The sequence below is a fragment of the Bos indicus genome, chromosome 5 (assembly GCF_029378745.1).
Source record: "Bos indicus isolate NIAB-ARS_2022 breed Sahiwal x Tharparkar chromosome 5, NIAB-ARS_B.indTharparkar_mat_pri_1.0, whole genome shotgun sequence".
Taxonomy (NCBI): domain Eukaryota; kingdom Metazoa; phylum Chordata; class Mammalia; order Artiodactyla; family Bovidae; genus Bos; species Bos indicus.
In genome coordinates this window covers 33,156,637-33,170,760 of record NC_091764.1, presented here as the reverse complement: position 1 = coordinate 33,170,760, position 14,124 = coordinate 33,156,637, and the positions used below count along the sequence as shown (strand labels likewise).

At 41.8% G+C, this 14,124-nt stretch overlaps 1 protein-coding gene and 1 long non-coding RNA gene across 20 annotated transcripts in view; one reads left to right on the top strand and one right to left on the bottom strand.

Moving 5' to 3' along the window:
• PCED1B (PC-esterase domain containing 1B) overlaps nt 1–14,124 on the top strand; it is a 208,748-nt gene that overhangs the window by 89,031 nt on the left and 105,593 nt on the right. The gene's annotated exons all lie outside the window — the stretch shown is intronic.
• LOC139183106 (uncharacterized) overlaps nt 1–14,124 on the bottom strand; it is a 43,160-nt gene that overhangs the window by 748 nt on the left and 28,288 nt on the right. Inside the window, exon 2 of the long non-coding RNA XR_011566588.1 lies at nt 7,248–7,323. This is a non-coding gene — a long non-coding RNA (uncharacterized lncRNA). The remainder of the gene's footprint in view (nt 1–7,247; nt 7,324–14,124) is intronic.

The window sequence follows — 14,124 nt, the reverse complement described above, 5'->3', positions numbered from 1 at the left end:
CCCTTAAGTTCCTGTCTGGGGAAACTCAAGGCTGACTAAAGAATTCACCATCTGTTCCAGCCAATACCCGAATAGGGCCCCTTTTCTCCAATGTCTGTGAGAGGGTAAGAGTCTCACTTCCACAGGGCCAGTTAATAATCCCAAATGGCCTAATCACATTAATCCACCCCCACTGCCTCACTTCCTCTTTGTAATTTTCCACTTCCCTGACTTTGCTCAAGTCCCCAACTCCATCTCTACATCCCTACATGGATCAGAGTTGAGTTTGGTTTTCTACTGAAGTCCTTTTCCCCCACTGCAGTAGTTACTGAAGAAAGGCTGTTCTTACTACCTTCAACTAACGTCCAGCTTTGTTTTTCCTTAACACATACAGCCCAAAACTTGAAGGAATTAAAATATGGATGCCTAGAAACTTGTAGCTGACCTCAGAAACATGTCATAGCAACAGTCTCTGAATTAAGTACGGTCGAATGGCTACTGGCCACACACCGGACAGCTGGTGATTTACAATACATTGTAGTAAGAGAATTTGAAATAATGTTCTGTTCATCTCAACTGTTCCTTGCATAAAATGAAAGATTCCAAGAGGGAAACCTTAAGACATAAACCTTAAGACATAAATCAGTAGAGCCTGGATGGAGTTTAGGCTAATATAAAACTAGCTGTACAAAACTGGATCCTGATTTAGAAAATATATGAGTGCTGGACTGATTAACTTTGAGTGTGATGCCGTAGGTTATAGAGAACAAGATAACACAGTGAAATAGCCTGACTTTTGTGGTCAGAAGGACCTGGGTGTAAATCTCAATTCCACATTTGCTTGGCTTTGTGAACTTGGGCAAATTGCATCCACTTTCTGACACTCGTCCTAGAAGATGGAGACGACATTGCCTTCTTCCAGAGTTCTTGCTAGGAGATCATGTCTGGGGAAGATGAGGACTGGCATACAGTGAGCTCCTCTCCTCCCTTTCCTGGAGGTATTGAAGAAGGGAGGACTTGTCTCCTGAGAACCCAGAGGACATAGGCGTGTCATGGGGCGGGGGTGGGAGCGGGGAGGGGGAAGGTATTGAGGAGGTGGCCAAAGGAAATCAGTTTGAAACAGACAAAGCTGGGAAGCACCAAATTGTATTTGTGTATTTGTAGGGGCAGTTTTCAGGGGAGATAAGTCATTGAAATAGACAGTGGGTAAGACAGGACAGTAAAGAGAGGACAAGGAACTAAAAGAGTGAAGAAAGCAACACTAAAAATTTTGCCTTTTTCTGAGTCAGAGTGAGCTATATGGAAGACAGAGCAAGTGGCTCAGAATGACCCATCAGGCGTTAAACTGGATGATTTCATTCCAATCCCAAAGAAAGGCAATGCCAAAGAATGCTCAAACTACCGCACAATTGCACTCATCTCACACGCTAGTAAAGTAATGCTCAAAATTCTCCAAGCCAGGCTTCAGCAATATATATATGTGCTTAGTCAATCAGTCATGTCCAACTCTTTGCGACCCCATGGACTGTAGCCAGCAGGCTCCTGTGTCCAAGGGGATTCTCTAGGCAAGAATATTGGAGTGGGTCGCTTAGAAGTTATAATTACCTAACAAACATTTTTTAGTATCTGCTTACAGCAAGTCATGGACAACAAACAGCCAACTAGCAGTGTTTGGGAATAATTGACTCAAATTTGTTTTATTCACCAGGTTATTTGGCATCATGAAGACCGAGTTTGAATGTACTCTGCATCATGGCATTAAGCTAGAACCAAATTTTGAGGAGCTACGTCTCCCTAATTGATTTGGTGGCTTTCTCCTTGTTTCCTAAAAAAAAATCCCCCCACCAGCCCCCTTCTTAGCAAAGGTGCTTTCTATTCAACCTGTCCCCACCTAAAGCTAAATGAAGGGAAAACTGAGGAAATGTATTTATATTTATCCTCATATTCACCATTTTCAGTGCACTTGTTTCCTTCCTGAAGATCTAAATTCCCATCTAGTAGCATCTTGTAGGGCAGATCTTCTGGCAATAAATTCTGTCTGTTTCCCTTTATCTGAAAATATTTTTGTTTCATCTTCATTTTTTAAATGTTTTAACTGAGAAACAATTTGCCTTCAGTAACATATACATTATATCCACTACTGTGGGCAGGAATCCCTTAGAAGAAATGGAGTAGCCATCATAGTCAACAAAAGAGTCCGAAATGCAGTACTTGGATGCAATCTCAAAAACGACGGAATGGTCTCTGTTCATTTCCAAGGCAAACCATTCAATATCACGGTAATCCAAGTCTATGCCCCAACCAGTAACGCTGAAGAAGCTGAAGTTCAACGGTTCTATGAAGACCTACAAAAGATGTCCTTTTTATTATAGGGGACTGGAATGCAAAAGTAGGAAGTCAAGAAACACCTGGAATAACAGGCAAATTTGGCCATGGAGTACAGAATGAAGCAGGGCAAAGGCTAATAGAGTTTTGCCAAGAGAATGCACTGGTCATAGCAAACACCCTCTTCCAACAACACAAGAGAAGACTCTACACATGGACATCACCAGATGGCTAACACCGAAATCAGATTGATTATATTCTTTGCAGCCAAAGACTGAGAAGCTCTATACAGTCAGCAAAAACAATTTTTTTTTTTTTTTTTGTATCAGACCAGGAGCTGACTGTGGCTCAGACCATGAACTCCTTATTGCCAAATTCAGACTTAAATTGAAAAAAGTGGGGAAAACAACTAGACCATTCAGGTATGACCTAAATCAAATCCCTTATGATTATACAGTGGAAGTGAGAAATAGATTTAAGGGACTAGATCTGATAGACAGACTGCCTGATGAACTGTGGACGGAGGTTCGTGACATTGTACAGGAGACAGGGATCAAGACCATCCCCAAGAAAAAGAAATGCAAAAAATCAAAATGGCTGTCTGAGGAGGCCTTACAAATAACTGTGAAAAGAAGACAAGGGAAAGCAAAGGAGAAAAGGAAAGATATACACATTTGAATGCAGAGTTTCAAAGAATAGCAAGGAGAGATAAGAAAGCCTTCCTCAGAGATCAGTGCCAAGAAATAGAGGAAAACAATAGAATGGGAAAGACTAGAGATCTCTTCAAGAAAATTAGAGATACCAAGGGAACATTTCATGCAAAGATGAGCTCGATAAAGGACAGAAATGGTATGGACCTAACAGAAGCAGAAGATATTAAGAAGAGGTGGCAAGAATACACAGAACTATACAAAAAAGATCTTCATGACCCAGATAATCATGATGGTGTGATCACTGACCTAGAGCCAGACATCCTGGAATGTGAAGTCCAGTGGGCCTTAGAAAGCATCACTACGAACAAAGCTAGTGGAGGTGATGGAATTCCAGTTGAGCTATTTCAAATCCTAAAAGATGATGCTGTGAAAGTGCTGCACTTAATATGTCAGCAAATTTGGAAAACTCAGCAGTGGCCACAGGACTGGAAAAGGTCAATTTTCACTCCAATCCCAAAGAAAGGCAATGCCAAAGAATGCTCAAACCACAATTGCACTCATCTCACACACTAGTAAAATAATGCTTAAAATTCTCCAAGCCAGGCTTCAGCAATACATGAACCGTAAACTTCCAGATGTTCAAGCTGGTTTTACAAAAGGCAGAGGAACCTGAGATCAAATTGCCAACATCCACTGGATCATTGAAAAAGCAAGAGAATTCTAGAAAAACATCTATTTCTGCTTTATTGACTTTACCAAAGCCTTTGACTGTGTGAATCAAGCAAACTGTGGAAAATTCTTAAAGAGATGGGAATACCAGACCACCTGACCTGCCTCTTGAGAAACCTGTATGCAGATCAGGAAGCAACAGTTAGAACTGGACATGGAACAACAGACTGGTTCCATATCAGGAAAGGAGTACGTCAAGGCTGTATATTGTCACCCTGCTTATTTAACTTCTATGCAGAGTACATCATGAGAAATGCTGGACTGGAAGAAGCACAAGCTGGAATCAAGATTGCTGGGAGAAATATCAATAACCTCAGATATGGAGATGACACCACCCTTGTGGCAGAAAGTGAAGAAGAACTAAAGAGCCTCTTGATGAAAGTGAAAGAAGAGAGTGAAAAAGTTGGCTTAAAGCTCAACATTCAGAAAACTAAGATTGTGGCTTCTGGTCCCATCACTTCATGGCAAATAGATGGGGAAACAGTGGAAACAATGGCTGACTTTGTTTTTTGGGCTCCAAAATCACTGCAGATGGTGATTGCAGCCATGAAATTCAAAGATGGTTGCTCCTTGGAAGGAAAGTTATGACCAACCTAGACAGCATATTGAAAAGCAAAGACGTTACTTTGTCAACAAAGCTCCATCTAGTCAAGGCTATGGTTTTTCCAGTAGTCATGTATAGATGTGAGAGTTGGACTGTAAAGAAAGCTGAGCACAGAAGAATTGATGCTTTTGAATTGTGGTGTTGGAGAAGACTCTTGAGAGTCCCTTGGACTGCAAGGAGATCCAACCAGTCCATCCTAAAGGAGATCAGTCCTGGGTGTTCACTGGAAGGACTGATGTTGAAGCTGAAACTTCAATACTTTGGCCACCTGATGCGAAGAGCTGACTCATTTGAAAAGACCCTGATGCTGGGAAAGATTGAGGGCAGAAGAAGGGGACGACCGAGGATGAGATGGTTGGACAGCATCACTGACTCAATGGACATGAGTTTGGGTATGCTCCAGGAGTTGGTGATGGACAGAGAAGCCTGGCGTGCTGCAGTTCATGGGGTCGCAAAGAGTCAGACACGATTGAGTGACTGAACTGAACTGAACTGAACTGAACATGCACAAATCTTAAGGTACAGCTTAATGAATGTTTATGTATGTAAACACCCATATAACTACCACTACCACTCTGTGCATGTATGCTAAGTCACTTCAGTCATGTCCAACTCTTTGTGACCCCATGGACTGTAGCTTGCCAGCCTCCTCTGTTCATGGGATATTCTATGCAAGAATACTGGAGTGGGTTTCCATGCCTTCCTCCAGGGGATCTTCCCAACCCAAGGATTGAACCTGCCTCTGTTTTGTCTCCTGCATTGGCAGGCAGGGTCTTTACCACTAGCGCCACCTGGGAAGCCCAACTACCACCCCAATAAAGATATAAACATTTCTGCCACCCACAAAATTCCCCAGTGCCCCTTTGGAGTCAGTTTCCTTCCCTCCAGACCTCTGCAATCACTAATCTGTTCTCAGTTGCTATTGTTTTGTCTTTTCTAAAATGTCACATAAATAGACTCATATAATATGTACTCTTTGGAGTCTGGCTTCTTTCACTCAGCACAGTGCACTTGAGAATTATCCTTGTCATCGCCTATATCCACAGTTCATTCCTTTTCATTGCCCAGTAGTATTCTATTGTAAGGATGTACTACCGCTTGTTTATCCATTTACTCTGAAAATATGTTGTTTCCCATTTCTGGAAATTTAAAATAGAGCTGCTATAAAAGTAGAGTGCGAGTTTTTGGGTGAATATGATTTTCATTCATCCAGAGTAAATATCTAGGAAGGGATTGCTGACTTATAAGGTCAGTATATGTTTAATATTGTAAGGAACTACCAAACTGTTTTTCAAAGTGCTATAGCATTTTATATTTCCACAACAGTGCATGAGTTTCAGTTGCTTTGCAACTTCCTGAGCGCTTGGTATTGTTCGTTTCATTTTATTTTAGCCATTCTAAGAGGTGGTATCTCTACTACGGTTTTAACTCCCCAGTAGCTCAGACAGTAAAGAATCTGCCTACGATGCAGGAGACCTGGGTTTGATCCCTGAGTCAGGAAGATCCCCTGGAGGAGAGAATGGCAACCCACTCCAGTATTCTTGCCTGGGAAATCCCATGGACAGAGAAACCTGGTGGGCTACAGTCCACGGTCACACAGAGTCAGACCCGAGTGAGCAACACTTTCACACTTAATCACTAACAATGTTGAGCATCTTTTTATGTGAATCTCTTTTTACATGATTGTTTGCCATCTGTACATCATCTCTGGTGAAAGTTTTTCAAATCTTTTGACCACCTCCCTTTTTAAACTGGGTCATTTGTTTCCTTACTGCTGAGTTTTGGAAAGTTATTTATATACTCTGGCTACAAGTCCTTGATTAGCTATGTGTTCTGCAAGTATTTTCCCTCAGTCTATAGCTAGTCTTTTTATTTTCTTAAGGGTCTTTCAAAGAAAAAAGGTTTTAACTGTGATGAAGTCCAATTTGTCTTTTTTTTTTTCATTTTTTTATTTGTTCTTTTGTGTCATATCCAAAAAGTCTGACTAATCCAAGGTCACAAAGATATTTTCCTATGTTTTGTTCTAGAACATTTATTGTTTTACATTGAACATTCAGGTCTATGATACATTTTGAGTACATGTTTATATATGGTTCAAGGAATAGTCAAGGTTCTTTTTTTTTTTGGCATATCAATGTCCAACTGTTCCAGCACCATTTTTCAACTCCTTGACTCCATTTGCTCCATTGGCTCTCTATGAACAGTTTATTTCATTTTTATTACATCTTTCAAAAATTGTATTTCATCCTTGCATTGGCCAAGAACTGAGTTTTGAACTTTAGTAATAAAATACTCAAATGACTTAGGTAGGAAGCAAGGGAGGGAGGGAAGGAAATAAAAAGCAAGACAAACAAACTCAGTTGAAAATCTCTGGGCTGCTGGCCCTGGCTTGCCTCCTGGCTGAGGGGAGCACCAGCCTCACACACAGCCCAAGAAAGGTCTGAGCCTGGGGTCCCAGCTGGGGAAGGCATAGTTAGGTGCCTGTCTCAAGAAAGGGGGACAGGACAGCCTGAGCGGGACTGCATAATGCTCTCCTAGGGCAGAGGGTGGGCTTCCCAGGTGGCGCTAGTGGTAAAGAGCCCATCTGCCAATGCAGGAGGCATAAGAGATGCAGGTTCGATCCCTGGGTCAGGAAGATCCCCTGAAGGAGGGCATAAAAACAACTCCAGTATTCTTGTCTGGAGAACCCCATGGACAGAGGAGCCTGGTGGGCTACAGTCCATAGGGTTGCAAAGTGTCAGGCATGACTGAAATGTCTTAGCATGCATGCACACAGGGCAGAGGGTATCAAGAGAAAAGAAAGCTCTGATTGGAGTCTAGATGCTATGGAACCGATCTCTCTTCTTTCAGTTATATTCAGGTTTGAGTCATTGTTTTTAGTGTAAAATACCAAAAGCCCCCACAACTGAATAGAAAATCTCTTGTCCCTGCTGAGATGTTAGTAAATGTGAACAAACCCAATGTAGATTTGGCAGCCTAGTAAAAAGTGTGGGCAGAAAGTTTTCCTCCTCCTCTTCCTCTTCCTCCTTCCATCTGAAAGGTAAGAGAAAGGAACAATTAGTCAAACCACCCAAATAAACTCTTCTGGCTTCAGCTACCAAAAACTGTGTGGCCATTCTTGGTGGCTGGCTACAAGATACAGAGATATGGTAAGGGAGCCACTGGCTAGGCTTCCACTCAGCATTGCAGGTGGAAATCTGTTTTCTGTTGCTTTCTTGTTGCTATCTTTGCATTCTAGAAGAGGCAGCATATGTGAGACACATCTGTCTTGTGCACTGTCTTTCTCATTGTTGTTGTCTTAAAGTTAAAATCACAAAAAGTGTTGATATGGTGAGATATTTGTGTGTTTCTAATGTATTGGTCATGTGCATCAACTTTCTTAATACATTAGAATTCACACGTTCTACCATGCTCAGCTCGCTGTGATGATGTCTTCGTTAATTACTTGGTTTAGTTGCTTCATGCAGACCTAGCTTCGGGTTGAATTAGTACCACACCAACCAATTGGAAATTTGAGAACTGGTTCAGTAAAGATGGCCTACAGTTGATTCTCCTATATTTGCCGATGCAGAACCTGCAAATACAGGGGACTTGACCGTACCGTTTTATATAAGGAACTTGAGCAGCCACAGATTTTGTGCATTTGTGGGGTCCTGGAACCAGGCCCGCACGAATACCAATGGACAACTGTGTATAAGAAACTGAAATAATGGCTAAAGCGATTCAGTAAATTGCTAATTTCCAATGCTTTCATAGGACTTTACTCGTGTTTTACTTAGCTGTACTCATGCCTTTTCCTCCAAGTTCCGTAAGCCTCTTGGGTACTAGTTCTATCTAGTTCATCCATACATCATCAATACATCTCATTCACCCTCGCATTTAGAAAAGTGGCTAATTCAGAACATATGTCTGATAAAATATCTATTGATTTTGATTGAAAATTACATAATTTACTGAAGACATGGAAGACATTTTGTCCTAGCTGTGGATATCATAAAGCCTGAAGAGCTGATGCCGTTGATTTTGATGTTATAAACAGGCTGGAATTCAACCTGCTTTCAGCAATTTGGAGTGTTGGGCTATTAAAAACCACAAAGAAATTAACAGAAATACAGGCAAAAAGCCCTTTAAAAGTTATTTTTAACTGAGTTTTCATAAATATAAGATGGCTATCTGAATTGATAGTGGCCATTTAAGTATAAACGCTCTAGTAGTTTTCAATGGCCATGAACTCAATACCAGTGTGATGTGGCAACTTACAATGCTAATGCAATTTAAATGACAAGTAAGTAGTATAACCATTATATTCCCTGCTGGTCAAGCCACATATAGAATGAAACATGCAGTTTCCAGTACTACATTCCAAGGGGAAAACTTGCAATTAGAACATGCGCTGTAAGGTAGCAATAGATGAAGGTTAACCCATGATATGTATATGACTGAAGAATGTTTGACTCACTGAATTTAATGAGTGAGAAGGGGCCCTGTCATTGGCAAAGTAGCTAAGAAAATGGTTTTTTTTTTGTGGGCTCAGATTGAGCTGTTTCTAGGAGCTGGTTTTTGCTCTTGGGAGACATGTGGGCATAATTTAATAGAACTCTGTTAGAAGCAGTGAGGATTACTGGGCTGAAAAAGCAAAGCCCCTTGAATGTCATACTTCCTGGTACTTTTCTACCTGGAATCTGTAAAATGCAGCCTTTAGTCACTGTTTCCTCCAGCACAGATGCTGTGATTCTCCTTCTGGCTCAGTTTAGAGCCTCAAACTGCCTAATCCCACTCCAGGGCCATATAGCCTAGAGGGGTTCTGCTGGGACTGGCTGTTGACATGGGGAGACTTCCCAGGTGGCGCTAGTGATAAAGAACCTGCCTGCCAGTGCAGGAGTTGTAAGAGTTGTAGGTTCTATTCTATGAACATCCGCAGTCAGCTGCCACAGTGCATGCTCCTGTTCTGGGTACTTCTGTTGCCCTCTTATCCCTGCAACCCCTTCCCACCATCTTCTGTGTCATGTCCGGCAGTAGCATCTTCCTGCCCGTCTCACCCTTGTGCAGTGACTCCTGGCTCCCTCAGACTTCTGCTTCCTCTGTGCTCTCTGCTATTGCCCTTTGGCATACTCCACCCACTGGTCCTGGCATATATCAACCCTCTTACTGTTGGCTTCTCATCTTTTCCAGCATTTACTTTTTCAGATTCTTAGCTAGTTTGAATGAATGTGACAATTTTTGTTGTTCAGTCGCTCAGTCGTGTCCGACTCTTTGCGACCCTATGGACTACAGCTCAACAGGCTCTCCCAGAGCCTGCTCAAACTCATGTCCATTGAGTCAGTGATGCCATCCAACCATTTCATCCTCTGTCATCCCCTTCTCCTCCTGCCTTCAATCTTTCCGAGCATCAGGGTCTTTTCTAATGAGTCAGTTCTTCACATCAGGTAGCCAAAGTATTGGGGCTTCTGCTTCAGCATCAGTCCTTCCAATAAATATTCAGGGTTGATTTCCTTTAGGATGGACTGGTTGGATCACCTTGCAGTCCAAGGTACTCTCAAGAGTCTTCTCCAACACCACAGTTCAAATTTTATGAGAGTGCACTAAGATTTAATCTTTTATTTTTTTAAGTGGCTTTCTCCTCCTGCCTTATAGCACAGGGGTTAAATGCATAATCTCTGGAGTCAAACATGTAGGTTCAAATCCTGGTCCTGCCACTAACAGATGATATTAACTTGGGAAAGTTCGTAATATCACTGAGCATTAGCTTCTTGATCTATAAAATGGAAATTAAAACTATCGACTGCATAATAACAAACTTAGAGTTACCAGGGGAAAAGTGGGGTTGGGGGAAGGATAAATTGAGAGTTTAGGATTGGCATATACACACTACTATATACAAAATAGAAAACGAATAGGGAACTACTGTATAATTCAGGGAATTCTTCTCAATACTCTGTAACGATCTATATGAGAAAAGAATCTAAAAAAGAGTGAATACATATATGTGTGTAACTGATTCACTTTGCTGCACAACAAAAACTAACACAATTTTGTGAATTGACTATACTCCAAAAAATGTTTTTAAATACTACTGCATAGATTAAATGGGATAATGTAAAGTAAAGGTCTGACAAGGTATCTAGCTATAGTAAACCCCCAAAATGAAAGTTATTATCACATATGCCATATAGCTTTATATATCTAGCTACTGTAACAGAATTAAAGAGGCCCCTTTAATATCATCCTCAAATTTCTCCAGTTCTGCATTGTTGATGTTTATTACAGGAGATTGAATAACAAATTGTGGAGAAAATTGGAATTTAGTTGAGTGGAATATTTACAGTTAAATATGGTACTTGCTTTAGCTTTTGGAATCACAAATTAAATTTTCTTTTTCTTTTTTCACATTACTTTATCCTCGAAGCAGAGTGGGCCAACTGCCCATAATATCTGGGCAACAAAACCAAATTCAATGAAAATTTATTCACTCTTGGACTTTTGTATTATTTGAGTTAGTAAATCAATATTAACTTGCATGGTATCCTCATAGGCCTGAATTAAATTAGTTCAAGGTTTTTTTCCAAAGGAGCCAAGCCTCATAATTTTATCTGGTCATTATCTAGAATATTATGGTTTTTAAGTGTTGGGTCACAGACACTGCTAGGGCATAGAAATTCCTTTTGGGAATTCAGAAACCTATCTGTTTGTTCCTTTTAATATTGGTGTGTCCTAGCCCATGACTCTTTAAATAATATTATTGCTCAGTACTTTTACTTATTAAAAAGAGTCTGGATCTGAGACCAGCTAAAATCAGGAAAACACGAGGAAGAGAAGTCAAAGCTGTCCCCTGTGGGAATTGCAAGAAAATGAAATCGAAGCTGAGTAAAGAGGTGGAGGAGAGAAAACAAAGAGACTGTCCCCTTTAGAGCAATCAAAGCAATGCAATGTCTGCTCTGAACTCTGAGGAGCCTCAGAGGGAGAGCCGCTTAGACTGACGACCTGTTCCTCATGGCTCAATAGGAAAGGAAAAGGGATGCGACCAGTTGCAGGACACCAAACAAATACAGATCCTAGTCTTGGCGGGGCATGTGAAGAACTCCTTGTCCCTAAGAAAAATTTCCACAAAGACCCTTTATAAAAGGCATGACTAAGCCCCAGACACCGGAAGGGCTGGCAGCCGGCACTCACCTGAGCGGTGCCTTGAAGGAAATGGTGTGTGGAGCCCAAGGTAGTTAGGTTTTGTTTCATCACATCAGAAATCAGAGAAAAAGGATTTCTTCCCTAACAGAGTATTTAACCAGCTGCAGTGTTCTTGCCTGAAGAATCCCAGGGACGGGGGAGCCTGGGGGGCTGCAGTCTGTGGGGTCACACGGAGTAGGACACGACTGAAGCGACTTAGCAGCAAAGTACACATTCATCCCATCGCTTCACTGTGCTCCCGCCCCATTTACACGAAACTTCTCTGTACCAGGGAGGCCCATGGAGCGTCTGCTTGTGACTGACTTTGGTTGGAGAGCAAGCACCAGAGGAGAGGGAAGACATGAGGATTGTGGCCTCTCTGCCCCAGCTGATGTCTTAGCCTCAGTCAGGGGGTGGGGGTTGGGAGGGGAATGGCAACTAGAAACTTAGGGAATGTTTTCAAAACAATTCTGGCTGAGGAATGGGTGCCACATACTGACAGAATTATTGTTATGACAGAATTTGTAACATGTTGAGTGAGGGTGGAAGCCAGAGCTGGAAGCACAGAAAGAACTCCGGATGTAATCAGATCTCCTTAAGGGCCCAGTGTGTTGTACAGAAGTAGAGAAAGTACCTTTCTCCTCTCCTCTGCATAAAATCCACACCCACACCCCAAGAATATGACACCTTTGGCATGAACACTTACATTCGCACCTCAGACAGTGGCACTTGGCAGGGGTAGGCGGTCATGTGGCAGAAAGGCAAAGACATTGTAAGGACCCCATGGGGCCTTCCCAGGACAGGCCTTCCTGCATATCTACTGCTTTAATTCCTCTCTGAAGTACCTGGCTAATAGTATTTGATGCACATTTCCTGAAATGTTTTACAGATGAAAGGTGTTAACTACTTGATGACCATAAGCACATAGCCCCAGGCCTCCTGGAGCCTAAGGACAATTATGTTAACCCTGGTGACACCACCCTGTTACCTCACCATCAGTCAAGAGAACCCTGCACAATCTGAGCACATATCCTGTGATCCTTGCCCACCAACCTGGCTTTTAAAAAGTGTTTTGCCAGAACCCTTGGGGAGTTCAGGGTTTTTTTAGGACATGAGCCACCCATCTCCTTGTATGGTCCTGCAGTAAATCTTTCTCTGCTCCAGACTCTGACATTTCAGTTTGTTTGACCTCCCTGTGCATCAGGCACATGAACTTGAGCCAACAGTATGCGTAAGTGCAGCCAATGGATGGCTGTGCGGTAGATGCCATGCCATGGGATAACTGTTTCCAACAGGCGGGTCCGTAGGCAAATGTGAAGCACATCTTTGGGGATCCCCAAAATAAACAGGGGCAATTTGAGAAAGGGGATGCTAGATTTCTATTTGAGAAGATGGAGTGCTGCCACAGGAAATTCTACAGACTGATGAGGTCAACTTAGATCAGGAGTATCACAAGGCTCTATATTGTCACCCTGCTTATTTAATTTATATGCAGAGTACATCATGTGACATGCCGGACTGGATGAATTACAAGCTGGAACCAAGATTGCTTGCTGGGAGAAATATCAACAACCTCAGATATGCAGATGATATCACCTTTATGGCAGAAAGCAAAGAGAACCTAAAGAGCCTCTTGATGAAGGTGAAAGAGGCGAGTGAAAAGGATGGCTTAAAACTAAACATTCAGAAAACCAAGATCATGGCATCTGGTCCCATTTTAATGGCAAATAGATGGGGAGAAAGTGAAAACAGTAGCACATTTTATTTTCTTGGGCTCCAAAATCACTGCAGGTAGTAACTGCAGCCATGAAATTAAAAGACTCTTGCTCCTTGGAAGAAAAGCTATGACCAACCTAGATGGCATATTAAAGAGCAGAGACATCACTTTGCCAGCTAAGGTCTGTATAGTCAAAACTATGGTTTTTCCAGTAGTCATGTACAGATGTGATTGTTGGACCATAAAGAAAGAGTGCCAAAGAATTTATGCTTTCGAATCATAGTGCTGAAAAAGACTCTTGAGAGTCCCTTGGACTGCAAGGAGATCAAAGCAATCAGTCCTAAAGGAAATCAACCCTGAATATTTATCGGAAGCTCCAATACTTTGGCCACCTGATGTGAAGAGATGACTCATTGGAAAAGACCCTGATATTGTGAAAGATTAAAGGCAGGAAGAGAAGGGGTTGACAGAGGATGAGATGGTTGGATAGTGTCACCAACTCAATGGACATGAATTTGAACAAACTCAAGGAGACGGTGGAAGACAGAGGAGCCTGGCGTGCCACAATCCATGAGTTTACAAAGACTCAGATATGACTTAGCAACTGAACAACAACACTTTCAAATAATGGAATGGCAGCAGTCTAATATTCCATAGAGCTCTGCTGCCATCTCAAAAAATAAAAGAAAACTTAGAAAAGGGGGAAGGCACCTCAAATGTACTCATGAAGTTAATGAAAGATTGACTCTCTTCATGCTGGATGATGTAAAAATGCAAATACCATTGTTTACAAAAGCCCCCAAGGCAATTGCCTCTCAATTTTGAAAAGTAAAGAAGGATTAATGATAGAAAGTTGTATCCAGGCAATACAAATTACAAATGGAAACATTTCCATAATTTGCTTTATGAAGGACTCGCTCAGTTTACCATGATGTTGCAACCACAGTTTAGATCTT